Here is a 15,979-nt window from a genome sequence, read left to right as displayed (position 1 = left end):
AGAAGTTCTTTCTGAAGAAGTTATACAAGGAACAGGTGGTAGACTATTTCCTAATAAATTATAAAACGAAAAAAAATGAAGCAAAGGACTACACTTACTCGCCCTCTCTAAAGAGATCTTCAGAAAAACAATGTTAGGACTGAGGGTATGTGAGGTGGCTGGGACCGGAAAGACCATTGCATCTGTGAATCTGTGGATGCATAACAGGGACCAGGGACCTAGATGTTGTGCACTGTTTGCTTTTCCAGTGATGGTGGAGATGAAGCAGACTAGGAAAATTGGAGTGGAACATTGGAGGCTTTCCCACACCACTCTAAGGTTAATGAGGCTTTTTCTTTTCCTCAAATTTTCCAAAGTTCACTAATATTCATAATTTTATTTCTAGTGTGAAATAACTTATTGTAAGTAAGATGCCTAGTGTTACTAATACTTGTAATAAAGCAAGTAATACTTGTGGTATATATGAAGTAGTCAGATATATTTTGGCTTTTTTTCCTTCATTTTGAAAGGAAACTCTACCGATATCACAGCTGCGTTCTATAGGATAAAATTCCAGGAGTATCACATATTCCTTGCATCTTCCTCTTCTCCAAGGATCTGACTATATCTCTGACATTGATGCTGAATGTTGCTGTCAGTTTCCAAATGCCCAAGAAACTCTTTTTTTTTTAATTTTTTTATGTTTATTCATTTTTGAGAGAGACAGAGACAGAGCACGAATAAGGGAGGGGCAGAGAGAGAGGGAGACACAGAATCTGAAGCAGGCTCCAGGTTCTTAGCTGTCAGCACAGAGCCGGTCGTGGGGCTTGAACTCACGAACTGGGAGATCATGACCCAAGCTGAAGTCGGAAGCTCAATTGACTGAGCCACCCAGGCGCCACTGCCCCCCACCCCAAGAAACTCTTTGTATGACCCACAGGCAACATCTGGAATTCTTAAGATTTCTTTCCCTTCAGTTTCAAATATTAGTAGAAACTTCGTATTCCCTCATAAAACTGAAATTAGGACAATAAGGAACAAACATCATCTAAGATGTGTAATGAATGAATCAAATCCATAAGATTGACATGACATCTGCTCCCAGTAGTAAGCAGGATATAAAACGAAATTCTTTCTTACTTTGAATGTCAAGTTGCTAATAAGTTGTATTAAATAAATGAGATTTAATGACATAGCGTAAGGAGTTAAAGAAGATCATGGCATAACAATTTTTTTTTATTACTGTGTAAAAGATTGCTATTCAAGAAACTTACATAGCATGAATAATGGAAATGGGATGTGTATGGATAAAATAAAGTTTTAACCACATTTCAGATATAATGCAGAGGGACCTTGCAGACAATTGCCCTTGGCAAGCTGCAGTTGGAAAGAAAGTGCTTTATTTTGGGTAAAGATTTCTGGCTGGTTCTCAAATCAAAAAAGTCAATAAAATACCTGTGTCTACAAATTGTTACAGCAGCTACATATTAGCGGGTCATTTGTCGTTATTCATGTTTTTGTGATGAGAGTGGGAGTTGCGCCTGCATGGCCAGTGATAACCTATATTCTCCAGGGGTTTCTGGAAGGATGCTCTTTGTTACAGTTTTGTGATTTCAAAGGTACCAATTATAATTACGGGGAGACATTACCCTTTTAAGGCATGGAGATCTTTATATGACAGGGGAAGAGCCAAAATTAAAATTAAATTATACCTGTTTAAAAAAAAGGATGGAACCATGTTCTTTTACATTCTACATCTATAATTTAGTATGCCAGTTCTGATACCCTTGGCAATGGATTTCCTATTCTCAGTTACTTTGTGGGTGTAATAGCATGTTAAGACCTACTCAGAAGTTATAACTGTAATGTCTGTCTTGCAATACTTTGACTTTAGTTCTAGTAAAATAATAAGTCACCGTTGTGGTTAGGATTTTTAATTGAGACATGTAGAAAGATTCCCTGGGACAAGGAAAATGGGAGAAAAATTCTGGACTTTTCCAGAGGGAACATTAATTCCAGTGACCAGTGAACTTTTTTTTAGTGTACTGTAATATTTTTTATTAGTGTAATGTAGTACATACAGGATATTTACATTAATGCAGTTTCATGCATACAGAAAAAGAAATTGTATTTGAAACTAGTGGGTATAGACTCTTATAATTATCCAAGCCTGCAATGCAGAAATGTTCCAACAGAATTTCACCATTAATTTTCTAAGAGTTTCCAAAGCTGAATGGGCCTAGTAGAGTTACTCAGTAAGAATACATCCTGGGTTGATAACTTTTAGGTTAATGTCTGTGAGGTTGAGTATTAGAAGCCCTAAACATACGAATTATTTGAATTCACAAGAGCAGAACCCATTTCCACTGTTTCCCTGAAACCGTGACAACAAAATTAGAACATATGTAGTTTTTATAACCACACTATTAGATTATAAGCCTGCAAAGCCTGCTAGCCAGATATTAATCCCCTCCAGAAAGAGTCCTCTTTCGAGTTGTATTTTCAGGGTGTCCTCAAGGTGCATTGCTCTGAATAGATTCCTATATTCTGGCCCTCTGCACTGTCTGTGCCAATACCAATGCTCACGGCAGGACCCCTGTTCGGAACAGATGTCCTCCGCTCCTCAACATGACCCGTGCTCCCATTTCTGCCTCAGGACTCCGAGTTGATCCCTGAGCTGTTGCAGTTCTTACCACCCCACCTCCCCATAAAGAGTGGGGGCCGATTTTGATGCTCTTTATACTCAGTCTGTCTCCACCTCAATGTAACAATAATAAAACAAACTTACTGTTTCTTCTACCACAGCAAATGCGTTCCATGTGTTCACGTCTCAGAGCCTAGGGTGGTACTCCAAAAGTCCAGAAGCAAGTAGATATCCCTTAGTCTATCATATTAGTCAGATATTAGTTGCCCTCCCCAGAATTAACTGGTTCACAGAATGTGTGACTATGGAATCATCAATCCGCTTAACAAGGAAAGAGACTATCAGCCTCCCCCATTAATATCCAGTCTCATCCCCGAGCCCAAAGGAGATTCTCAAAATGTAAATAGGCAAACAAATAATTAAAGTACCTTCTATGAACCTTAGCATGGAGATCGCTTCTTTGGTGTGTGGACATATGTTTTCATTTCTCATGAGTAAATACTAGGTAGGTGACCCAGTAATTTTATTCCTAGTTATTTACCCAAGAGAGATGAAAACATATGTTTGCAGAGAAACTTCTATATACATGTTCATGGGAGTTTTATTCATCAAGTAAAAAAATAACTAGAAATGACACAAATATCCTCAACAAAATGAATTTAAAATGGATTTTAAATTTAAGATGAAATGGAGTTTTAATTTTTTTTAAATGCTATTTAATTTATTTTGAGAGAGAGAGAGAGAGAGAGAGAGAGCGAGCAAGCAGGGAAGGGACAGAGAGAGAAGGAGAAAGAGGATCCCAAGCAGATTCCACACTATCAGTGCAGACCCCAATGCAGGGCTCAGTCTCTCGAATGATGAGACCATGACCTGAGCCAAAATCAGGAGTCAGAAGCTTAACCAACTGAACCACCCAGGCGCCTCCAAAATGAAATGGAGTTTTTAAATGTAGTACATTCATACAGTAGAAATCGACAGAAATAAAAATGGGCAAACTTTTGATATTGCAACAACATGGGTGAATTCCTCCAGCATTATGTTGAAGAAAGAAGTTAGACACAAAAGAAGGGGCACTGTGTGATTCTATTTATGTGAAATTCTTGAACGGGCAAAATAACTTATGGTGACATCAATCCAAACAATGATGGCTTAAGGCTGGGGAGTGGAGGAAGGGGCAGAGCCGCAAAGATAGGAATGTTCTGTATTTCGGCTGGGGTAGAGTCACTTAAATCTATAAATTTGATCATAGGTCAATTATTCCTTAATAAATTTGTTTCTTTTTAGATCTAGGGAGCGTAACTTCCCAAGGTCTGAGCCATTCAGCTCCTATCTTATTACTCTTATCTTTTATAACACTTTACTGATGTTATTTTCATCCGCATATTCTCTACTGATTTTATAACTACTCTTCTACATCCAGCTTCTATAAATTAAATAAGGCAGATATGAGTACCCCATTTTGCAAGCTTTTGCATATTTTGAAACATGATTGCCTTTCCCCAGACTCGGCTTCCCTTCTCAGTTCAAAGCTATTGTGCTTACCAACGCATTACACAATGCACCTCTTTGCACTAATAGAGAACAAAGCTCAAAAAAGTTTCTTCATGATAGATAATAGAAAAAGGAAAAAAAAATGCTTTGCTTTATTTACCCTTTTCAGTGCATTTGTAATAATAATCTAGTTTTAACTTGTGATAACTTATAATTTTGAAGTTTGGCTTGAGTTAGAACGTGATGCATCCTTGATTTATGCAAAGAGCATCTAACCTCTATAAGACATAATAATTCATGACATTCATTAATCATATCCCTTCATCTTCTTACCATCTGGTCATTTCCCCACAGAGTAAACTTTTATAAAGCTATTTCCAAAAATACATTTTTCATGTTTTTAAATGCTTTGCAAAGTCATCTTTATTCTTTTCACTTGATATTTTTAGCCTTATCTCAAGGTTGCCACTGTTGCATTGCAAACGGTTTTTCCATCAGAAATGGTACTGACTGTAAAATAATGTTCTTAAAATAACACTCCAAAAGTATTATTTATTTTCTCTTTTGGCACAGAAAATATACTCAACAACTTTATAAACTTGTTCAGCAAAGTCAGCCAAGAGCCACTTACAACATATGCTGTATACACAAGGGCACTGTGTTGGCTTGAATTCTTAACTAATTGTGTGTTACAGCAAAGAAAACCTTAAAAATGGTTTGAAGAGCAAGTACTCCATAAAACTTGCATTTACCTCATAAAATCTGTCAAAACCAAATTTCCCAGTGTCGCTGAGATCGCTGTTTCCATTATCACTCAGTAGAGTACATGAACTTATAACCATTGAACAAAATGAGATTGATTGGTATTTCAGTTAGTATCTTAATAAACATAAACCTATGTGCACAATCTCACACACAATTTATTTTCTTTCAATTTATGCAAATTTTTGGTTTGCCTAGCCTTATGTATCTAAAATAATTGTACCAGGTTAATATTAAACTTGTATAAGCACATGATATATCTTCCAATCTGGAAAAATTATTCCAATAACTTGCATTTATATTTTTATTTTATTTCCTAGTTGTTAATAAACATAGAGTCAAATTTACTCTATAGTTATTTCTGATTTCTTCTTGTTTCTAGAAATTGTGCACAACTTTATTTCTTTACTGAATGAATTCATACTCCTAGATTGGTAAGGCCTTGAGTAATCCAGAATGCTTAAATTTGTTTCTGTGTTGCTTAAATTGCAAACAGCCTGAACTTGAAGAAGGTAATGCATAACATAATCTAATGTTAACTGTTCTTTATTTCGATATACCCAAACTCATAGTTAAAGGAAAAGTTATCTAGGTGTTACGTTAAAAGCATCATCTACCAACAAATTAAATTTGAATAATTCACTCCTGCCCCATTGCTTCATCTCGAAAGGGTGCAGAGGGGCAAGAACTTCAACTTTAAAAGGGGGAGGTAGAAACTTATATGCGTTTCTCTTCCTTTCCAAGTCTACGTTTATAGCTTAGTGCAAAGATGTGAGCAAATTTTGAAATGGTTTTTGATGCAGCAGTTTGAACTTAAAAAATTGTGAGAAGTGTGGCCCCTTGCTACATGATTTGGAGAAGATATAAGTAATTTGATTTTTATTAAACTAATGAAAGAAATTAAAAGCCATGCTAAGCTCTAAAACTTCATAATTAATTCTAAATCGCTTATATTTTGTAAACAAAACCAGTATGAGTTGTAGTCTTTCTGACTACAGATCTTTCTGAGATCAGAGGACAAATTAAGAAGTATGCAATAGGGGATATCTTTGATTTTCAGTTTTTATTGAGGATTGATTGTATACACAAAACTGTGCCTATCCTAACTGTACAGTTTGGTGAATTTTCATACATAGAATACACCTATATAACTAACACCCTGATCAAGAAACATGGCATTACCAGAAGCCCAGTCCACTTCATACCTTCATCCAGTCACTAACCACCACCCACAATACAAGTGTAACCACTATCTTGACTTCTAAAAACATACTTTAGTTTTGCTTTCTACTCTACATAAATTAAATTATACAAGTGCTTTATTGTGTGAATATGCCCACATTTATTTTTCATTCACGTGATGATGAACATTTGTATTGGTTCCAGTGTTTGGTTGTCCCAAATAATGCTAGAGTGGCCATTTGAAATCTGTCTTTTGGGGAATGTATGTAAATACATGTCCTGTTGGGTATGTACTTAGAAGTCCAATTGTTGGCATAGAGTGTGTGTATTCATCTTTCCTGGATACCGTCATGTGATTTGTTCCAAACTGATTTTGTCATACTTACCTGCCGTCAGTAATTCATGAGAATTCCTGTTACTTAGCATCTTTGCCAATGCTTAGTATTATCAGATTTAAAAAGTGTTAGTAGGGGCGCCTGGGTGGCACAGTTAAGCGTCCGACTTCAGCCAGGTCACGATCTCGCGGTCCGTGAGTTCGAGCCCCGCGTCAGGCTCTGGGCTGATGGCTCAGAGCCTGGAGCCTGTTTCCGATTCTGTGTCTCCCCCTCTCTCTGCCCCTCCCCCATTCATGCTCTGTCTCTCTCTGTCCCAAAAATAAATAAACGTTGAAAAAAAAAGTGTTAGTATTTCTTATATGTGTAAGTAGTAGAAGTATTGCATTGTGTTTTTAATTTGAATTTCTCTGACAACAAATGTTGTCAAGTATCTTCTCTTATGTCTTATTTATTCTTTTCTCTGATGAGTTTGTCCAAGTCTTTTTCCCATTTTCCCTTCAGTTATGTCACATTCACTTAAGCAATTCCCAAGATCTCTGTGAAATACAGTGTGTGTGTGTGTGTGTGTGTGTGTGTTTTATAATGAATTGCAGTAGTTTCTTGTACATTTGGGGATATGAGTTTTTTTGTTGGATATCTGAATGTAAATATCTTCTCCAATTCTCTGAGATGTTTTTCATTTTCTTAAAATTGTTTTAATGGAAATTTTAAATTTCAGTATAATTTCATTATCAACTTTCCCCTGGATGATTAGCTCTCCTTGTCTTAGTCTATTCCAAATTAACCTAGTTGTTTTTTTCTGTTATCTTCTACAAGGTATATTGTTTTATAAGGTAATTGCCTTTTAGATCAGCAATCCTTTGGAAATTAAATTTTGTGTATGGTGTGGAGTAAGAGTCAAGATATATTTTGTTTCCTATATGCTTATCCAAATACTCTGTCACATTTTATTAAAAATATTATGTTTGCTCTATCATACTGTACAGCCACTTTATCATAAATCAAATCATCAAATATATGTGGGACTTTTTCTAGACTCGTTTTTTGGTTTTTGGTCGTTTTATATGCAATAGAACAAATGCCATATCGTTTTAATTATCTGGTAGATTTTGTTTTATTTTATTTCTTTTTCAAGCTTGTCTTGTCTATTCTCGGTTCTGTGCATTTCTATATAAATTTTAAAATCATCTGGTCAATGTCAGTAGAAAAAAAAAGAATACAGACTTTTATTTGGATTACATTATACATAATAAATATAAATATATTGCGCCTTGTTTATAATGAAAAACAAAGCTATGTATGGAATTCCATTGTTATTTCAAATTCAATTCTTATAAGAGTAAATAACTTCCATCTAATATGTGTAAAAGATAACAATGCAATGAGCTGAACATTCAATAAAGTCAGATTTAATAAAGATGGCTGATGGTTGTCACTTGAGAACCAGAAAAAATATAGCAAGAATTTAACCATGGAGGGGTAGTGGAAGAAGATTGTAGCTTGTATTCAAATTTTACATCTGATTTCCATTCAAATAAAATTGGAAGCTTTTCAGCATCAAAATGCTGTATGAACAGAGATCAAAGCACTTAAGGAGAATTCCAAATGTTGGATAGATTTATGAAGTAATGTTAATAAATATTTTCAATTGAGATAAAAAATGCGTTTGACTTTTTCAGTCCTCAACTGGTTAAGAAATAAACCTAAAACGTCGGGAAATTGACAAATTAGACTGAAATAATAAGAATCTAGTTGAAAAAATATATTATGATCTATTCACATGTTTTAAACCTCCAAATAGTGAGTTCATTTAAACAGGACTTTTAAGCAATCAAAATAATTGGTATCACATGTTATCTGTAATGTTTTCTGAAAATGCTAAATTAATATGAAGAAGCCTAAAAGCCTAAGAATAATTTTAGTAAGATTCTATAATGATAAAGTGTCCTTTTTAGGTATTATATTACCTTAAAATTATCTCATATATATTGTATTATTGACTATCATTTGAACAGTTATTGTGATTTACCAGTTGCCTATGATCAATATATCTCAACATACAGATAAAATATATTTTTTCCTCTTCAAATGCTCAAAAAATCACTCCATAAGCAAAATAGTAGGCTAAAAAATGTCAGTTAAATGTAGAATTAACTGGAGCAGCTTTCTTCTCCTTAATCGTATTTTCCTTAATCTCTGCTCATACCCAGTGACCACACTGCATGCACTGATCTTAGGTGAAGAGTCATTAGAATATTGGAGAAATATCTAATATATTAACTTCCCCAGTCTATTAATAAATATCATTGAGAAGGGCTAGTACATCCTTTCAGCAAAATTATCCTTCATGTAAATTTGACAATGGTTCTTTCAGAAATGGAAAAATGTGAAATAACTTGGGAACGGTTTTCAGGAATTAACAGAAAAGGATAAGAGAATTTGACCGTGTGCATGAAGCAACAGTAACTACATTGTTTGGAATGATGTGTTTCCCTCTTCTTCTTTGTCCTTCATTTCAGACATATTTTCCCCTGTACTGTCAGATGCCCTTTAACATACAGAGAGAACTGTTTAAACACTTGCTTTTATTCTCCCATCTCAATCCCTAGCTACATGTGCCTAATAGTCTCCATTTGGGTAGGCACCTCAGAAGAGTTAATTCTAGACAGAAAGAAATGAAGAAACCACCACTTTCAGAAAGTCACTGAATCATATCAAGTTGTTTCTAATGCCCTGTGCCTGGGTACTGACCTCAGATAGCCTGCGCGGAGCCTGGGTTCTTTTTGTTTTTTTCCTTCTCTTTCATCACCTTTGCCCATTTACTTGATTCCCTTCCCTCAATGAACTTCTGCCCACTTTTTTTTGTTGCTCAATTGATGTTTTGGTCCTCTCGTCTGCCCCTCAAATCTCCATCGGCCCTATCCTCATGTCTTCCAAGCCCCAGACTGACAAATTCTGTAGATTGTTTTAGTGAAGAGTACGTATTTAAGTTTCGGGGTGGGTTGGCATGAAAAAGACTTTAGGATGTTTGGATCTGTCCAAACAGAGTGATTCAGTTAATATTAAGTGGATTTCTTAAATTAAATCCAAATTCTGGATTCTAATTCTCTTGTACAGTTTTTGTTTTATATTGTTCTTTCAGTTTATGTAGGGCTAAATAAGTATGTAGGGCTAAATGTAGGGCTGTATAAGATGATACAGTCATCTTATAACTATAGCTTTAGTGCCCTTGTTCTTTTAGAGTGGATATTTATATTTAACATAATATCACAGAAGCATCTAAAGGGTATCCTAAGGAAATAAGTCCTGAGAGATGGTAGATTAAAACAAAAAGAGATTATTTGGCCAAAAACCTTTGGAGTTATGATTCATACCAGAGACTCTTTTGGGGGTGTTTATAACACACATTATTACATTAAGGTCTTGCAATTTAAAATATATATGTATTAATTTATTAATACATACATACTCATAAGCCATTATATCCTATACTTATTTGAAAGACTTTGGAAAGGAACAACATCATTGTCCTTTTTTGTAGGCATATACAATAGTTATTACACCCATCTACATAATACACTTTGGAACAATCAGCACTAGATCTATATTTATTCCTATTGCCCTTTCTAAAAATGGGTTGGAAATGGCCTCTGAGTGCTATGTTTCAAGAACTTTGACTGCTTATCTTATTTATATTGCTTATATTCAAATTCCAACTAAGTGACTACCAATTTTGTTGAACTCTATAGTTTGATAATAGTAGAAACACCCTGTGTATTGGACCTAAATAAAGATAGATCTATTTCTTGTTTTCTCTACTTACTATCTTTATAGCCTTGGGCAACTTCACTAACAGTCTGGGTCTCAGATTTGTATCTGGAAGACAGCCTTCATACAGTTAGCATTTGTCCTGTAGAGAATTAAATGAGATAAGTGACATTAAGTATGCATCACAGTTCCCTGATACAGCAGCCCATAAATGTTAGCAGTTGTTGAGAACTGTTTCTGAATATTTCTGAAAGCCTTTGCTCCATAATCATTTTAAATTATTTCTCAGCACAACCTAGAATTTAAAATTGTGGATCCAGACTTGTTGTATATGAGAGGAAATAAACATATTTTTAAAAATTCATTTGGTGTGTGATAATATATTTTACCTAAATGCTTAGTAAAAAAAAATCAGTTGTTTAACAATTAAAAACGAAAATGCCTGGGGCACCTGTGTGGCTCAGTTGGTTAAGTATCTGACTTTGGCTCAGGTCATGATCTCACAGTCCGGTGATTTTGAGCCCTGCATCGGACTTTGTGCTGACAGCTCAGAGCCTAGAGCCTGATTCGGATTCTGTGTCTCCCTCTCTCTCTCTCTGTCAGCTTCTCCCCCACTTCTGTTCACTCTCTCTAAAAAATAAACTTAAAAAAAAATAAAATATCTCTTTTAAGCATTGTTATTGAATGTAATTCTTGTTGATAAAGGTATATCAACATTCCTTTTTTATCTAGATATGAGTCCAAAAACCAAAAAACACTCAGGATAAACCTTATTTAAACTCTCTATTTATTTGCATGATTTTGTTATTTCAGGATATATATGAAAAATTATTGTTTTAAAATTGCAGTTATGAAACTGATATTCACTATATGTTAACTAAATACAATGTAAGTGAAAATTTGGAGGAAAAATTACAATTATTCTTTTATTCATTTTGAATATATTTCATCTTGCATTTGGTACGGTACTGTGTCTTCCTTCCCATTCCTCTGGTCTCCTACTTGATTAAAACTATATAAACATATTAGAAATAAGAGAACCTGCCCCTCTCTGTCTTCTCTGCACTGGCAGCAACCCCCCTGCCACAGCCCCTCATCCCCTGAAAACATCCACCTGTGCAAAGTTCGTCTCCTGCCCCTTCCTGGTGAGGAGCACCTCTTAGTTGTTGAGCGCATCACTGCAGCAGCTCTAGGACCACCAGAGACCCTGACAGATGAAAGCCTCAGTAGTTTGGCAGCCCCACGTCCCATCCCTTGACCTCACTTATTCCTAACTTCAGCTTCAGAACCAGCGCCATTTCAAAAGACAGCCATACCAAAGTCAAGTTCACTGGGGCTGGGGCTGCCGTGTAGGGCTGGCTGGCTCTGGGGCTGGAACCCAGACTGTTTAAGTGCCTCACCATTGGTTATGCCAGGAGCCCATCTCTGAAACAACAGTTCTTCTCCTACGCCATCCTGGGCTTTGCCTTTCTCCAAGGCCTTGGGGCTCTTTTGCCTGATGGTGGCCCTTCTCATCATCTTTGAGTGTTAAGAAGCTTTCTCAACACCCCCCCGCCTTGTCATTCCTTTTCCCATACCTCCCCAGGCAGTCTGGGGAAAGTGGTTGGCTCAGGGTTCGAGAGAGAAAAGACAAATACTGCATTAATAAGAAAAAAAAAAGAAATAAGAGAATCCTTTTCATGTATTTTGAAATGAACAATGAATACCAAAACTTAGAGAAAACTGAGAGAAATTTGAGTTTTAAAAAGTCAAACACTGTACTCAAAACAGAAAATATATAAATAGATATATGTATATTGATTCCAAACATGCCCTTTGGAGACTGTGAGTGAAGAGCGCTGCTCAGGTCCTCCTTCAGAACCCAGGCCTCATCTGACAGCTCACAGCCTGGTCCATCAACAGAATTTCCTGCATCCAAAAAAAGATACTTCATCCAGTGACATGCCCTCTCCAGGGCAGCTAGCATCCCAGGACTGTTCATATAAGGGTTTCAAAAGGTCCGTGCCCCGTGGTGTCTAAAAAAATCCAAGGGGCACAGCAGCTCTGGAGCTTTCTGAGTGAGTGATTGAAGCTCTCGCATGACTGTCCAGACCTGCTCTCCCAAACAACACCTGCTAAAAGCCCTGGTTGCCAATCTGATTTTCAGTCTGTTTCCCTAGGACCACCAACCAACAGCAATCCTGAAGGAAGTTGTAACAAATGATTCAGTTACAACTCAAAGAATTTATATCTTCCTCCAGTCCCATTGTATTCCAAAGCCTCTGTTAAAAAAAAGGGGGTGGGGATTGTGAGGCAGAAAAAGCTGTACCAATGAAAGATAGAGGATCTATGGTGGAAATAATTGAGAATAACCATGTAAAGCAATCAATTTCTTATGGGAAAATATATCTGAAAACTATAATATCTCTCACAATTTTGTAAATGCTAATAAGTGCAGTCAATTAAACCCTTTAACATTTATTTATTCAAGTGAAAATGATATACAAAGGCATTCCATTACCAGTTGTCTGTCCAATCCCTGGAAATCACACACAAAATCATTCTTGGTAATATGTTCTCTAGGACAGCAAACATTGTAATCCAAATGTTTTCATTAGTTTATTGGCTGAAGGTGATATGGATAAACAATCTATCTAAATATCAATACCAATGATTTGTAAGTATTGATTGAAGTGAAAGTCCTTATTAAGTAGCCATTAGATTGAAAGCAATGCACTTGATAATGAAAAGTACAGGTAGCCTTTAATAGTGGAGAAAGAATTGCGTGTGGTTCCTGGGCAGCCAACTGGGAGAAGAAAACACAGAGAATAACAAAGATAGAGAGATGTGCCATTGCATATCAGTCAGATATATTCTATTCCTAAAAGAGGTTTGAGGGTGCATATTTACCTGGACAAAAAAATATATAATAAACCCCATAATTTAAACAAAGAGAAAAGAGCCCTGATGGAGTATGGATTTAGTGCCAAGTCTTTAACATGGAGACAAAACCTTGCAGATCAAGATTCAGATTCAGCTTTTAACTCAAGTCTAAACTAATAAGAACTAACATAATTTCTTTCCTGAGGTTTTGATATAATAATTGGTAGCCTCTTAGGCTCAGATTCCCCTATGATTCAAAAACAACCTCAGATTCTATATTTGGAAACTTATATTACTATGGTCTATAAACTGGTAAGAATCTTAAGAGCAAGATGAAAATTACAGGAAAATAATTTTGCTTGTACTATAAGAAAAATAAATAGTATTCTTGTTCTAAGAAAAACTTACTTGAGGGGCTCCTGGGTGGCTCAGTGAGTTAAGCGGTCTGACTCGGTGTCATCTCAGGTCATGGTCTTGCGGTTTGTGGGATCAAGCCCCAGGTGGGGCTCTGTGCTGACAGCTGGGAGCCTGCTTGGGATTCTCTCTCTCTCCCTCTGCCCCTCCCCCACTCTCGCTTTTTCAATCTCAAAATAAACATTTAAAAAGTAAAAACTTACTTGAGTTGTTAGATCCTGTAATCCCAGGACAGCTAGAACTGTGTTAAATTCCAAGCTGCTCCATGCATTTGCTCTGTGATCTTGGGACAGAGTCTAAGCATATCAGAAAATCAACTTTCTTAAATGGGAATGATACAGTATCCATCTCATAGGACACTTACAGGAACTAAGTAAAATTTCACATGAAAATACAGAGTACAGAGTTTGTATGATAGATTAACAACAGTTTGCCAACTGCTAGTTATTTGAGCCACTTTCAGTAATTGAAATTTATTATTAATCTTATCTTAATACTTAAGCTTAACACTTCTCCAACAATTGTAATTTATTTCAATCAAAATCAATCATTGGGGAGGGGCACCTTGTGGCTCAGGTGGTTAAGCATCTGATTTTTCTTGTTTCTGGCTTAGGTCATGATCTCAATTTCTCTCTCAGATCCTACTCTGCTCTTGCTGGCTCTTTCTCTCTCTTTTTCTCTCTCTTCCAAAAAAAAATAATAATAATAATAGTAAAAACAATTAAAAATCATTGGAAAATTAAGACTATGTTTTTTGTTTGTTTTTATTTCTAAAGTTTATTTATTTATTTTGAGAGAGAGGGGAAGGAGGGTCTGAGAGGGAGAGAGAATCCCAAGGAGGCTCCATGCTGTCCGTGCAGAGCCCAATGCAGGGCTAGATCTCATGAACCCTAAGACCATGACCTGAGGGAAACCAAGAGTAGGATGCTCAATCAACTGAGCCACCCAGGCACCCCAGGACTGTGTTTTAAATATATTCATATATTGCATAAGTTATGTTTTCAATAAACAATTATGCATATATAAATATCATAAATAAATAGTATCTTTTAAACTATTTTTTTCTTTTCAAGGTTCTGTAGATCTTATTGAGATAATTAATTTTATAGTTTTGCAAATCTTTTTCTTATAACCTGAGTATTGTGTAGCACTAGGTAGACTTAACCACTGTGATATTCTCTAGAACTTTCAACTGCCGTATTATTATTATCACCTTTCAAAATCTTTTTAGAACCTCTTACATAAAATACAAATGGGTTGTCATTGAGTGACTGGCGTCAAAGTCTCATCTTCCCAAAAAAAAATCTTGTTCTTTTCTATTCCAAAGCATAAGACATAGAGATCACTAATATCTCAATCTGAAAGAAAAAAATTTGTACAATTAAATGAATATTTTTAAAAAGATAAAAAATCATTGATTTACTAAAGTATCTATCTCAAGAAGTTAAAAAGCCAAAGGAAAAAATTAAACATAATGAATGTGGAAGTTAAGAACTGGTAAAAATAAGAGTAAAAAAATCAAAGTAGAAGATGAATATAGAATTGAGAAACCCACAAACTACAAAGCTGAGTCTTTGTGAAGCTTAATAAAATTAAATATTATAAGAAATATTAAAAAAAAAACAAAATTGAAGAGATCAGAAATACCAGCAACAAACTGAAAATAAAATTTAAAATACTAAATAAATTAAACTAAAATTAAAATATTACTAATAAAAAGGCATAAAGACATCAAATAAATAATACTAACGTTATATAAGATCTTTAAAACAAAACAAAATAATACTATAAAATATGTTTGAGAAAAGTTAAAAACAAATTAGATTATACTATACTTATGGATGGATTCAGAGAAAACATTGTAAGTATATTAATGTTTTCAGAATATTCACCTATATATTTAATGTAATCCAAGCAAGTTTCTAGTAGATTGTTTTATGAAAATTAACACACTGATTATAAAATATACACGGAAATGCAAATGATCAATAATAACAAAGACAATGGTGGTACTGGAAGACTTACAACACCAGATATTTAACTTTCATAAAATTTTAGTGTGAGTGAACAGTGAGATATTGACATGTGTATTAACTGCTCAAGGGAACAGAATATGAAATACAGAGGCATACACACACATATACAGTCAGCTAATTATGACATGAAAAAAAGTAACCTAAAAAAAAAAGAAAACTGACAAATTGGACTTCATTAAAATTAAGAAATTCTGTTTCTCAAAATACACTATTAGGAGTTTGAAAAGGCAAGCCATAGGGAAAAGATTATATGTAAACATGTGTGTGGTGTATGTGTATGTATGAATGACAAATTTGAGAATACAAAAAGAAGTATTTCAATTAACAATATCAAGATAGACAACCCAAGAAAAAATAAGCTAAAGATTTGGTCAAGTACTTCAAATAAAGGCCATCTGATGATCCATAAACATGGAAACATGCTCAACCTCATTCATCATCAGGGAGATGAAAATCAAAGCAATGAATTACTACTCTACACTTGCTAGAATGGCTAAAATATAATA

General features: G+C 35.1%; 1 pseudogene; it reads left to right on the top strand.

Annotated features, from left to right (window-relative positions):
- The window catches only part of LOC101089285, a 32,051-nt pseudogene extending 20,359 nt beyond the window's left edge, over positions 1–11,692 (top strand).
- The last annotated feature ends 4,287 nt before the right edge of the window (positions 11,693–15,979 follow it).

Source organism: Felis catus, chromosome C1 (assembly GCF_018350175.1).
Source record: "Felis catus isolate Fca126 chromosome C1, F.catus_Fca126_mat1.0, whole genome shotgun sequence".
NCBI classification, from domain to species: domain Eukaryota; kingdom Metazoa; phylum Chordata; class Mammalia; order Carnivora; family Felidae; genus Felis; species Felis catus.
The sequence above is the reverse complement of the archived record's forward strand: the minus strand, read 5'-3'. Positions and strand labels throughout refer to the sequence as shown.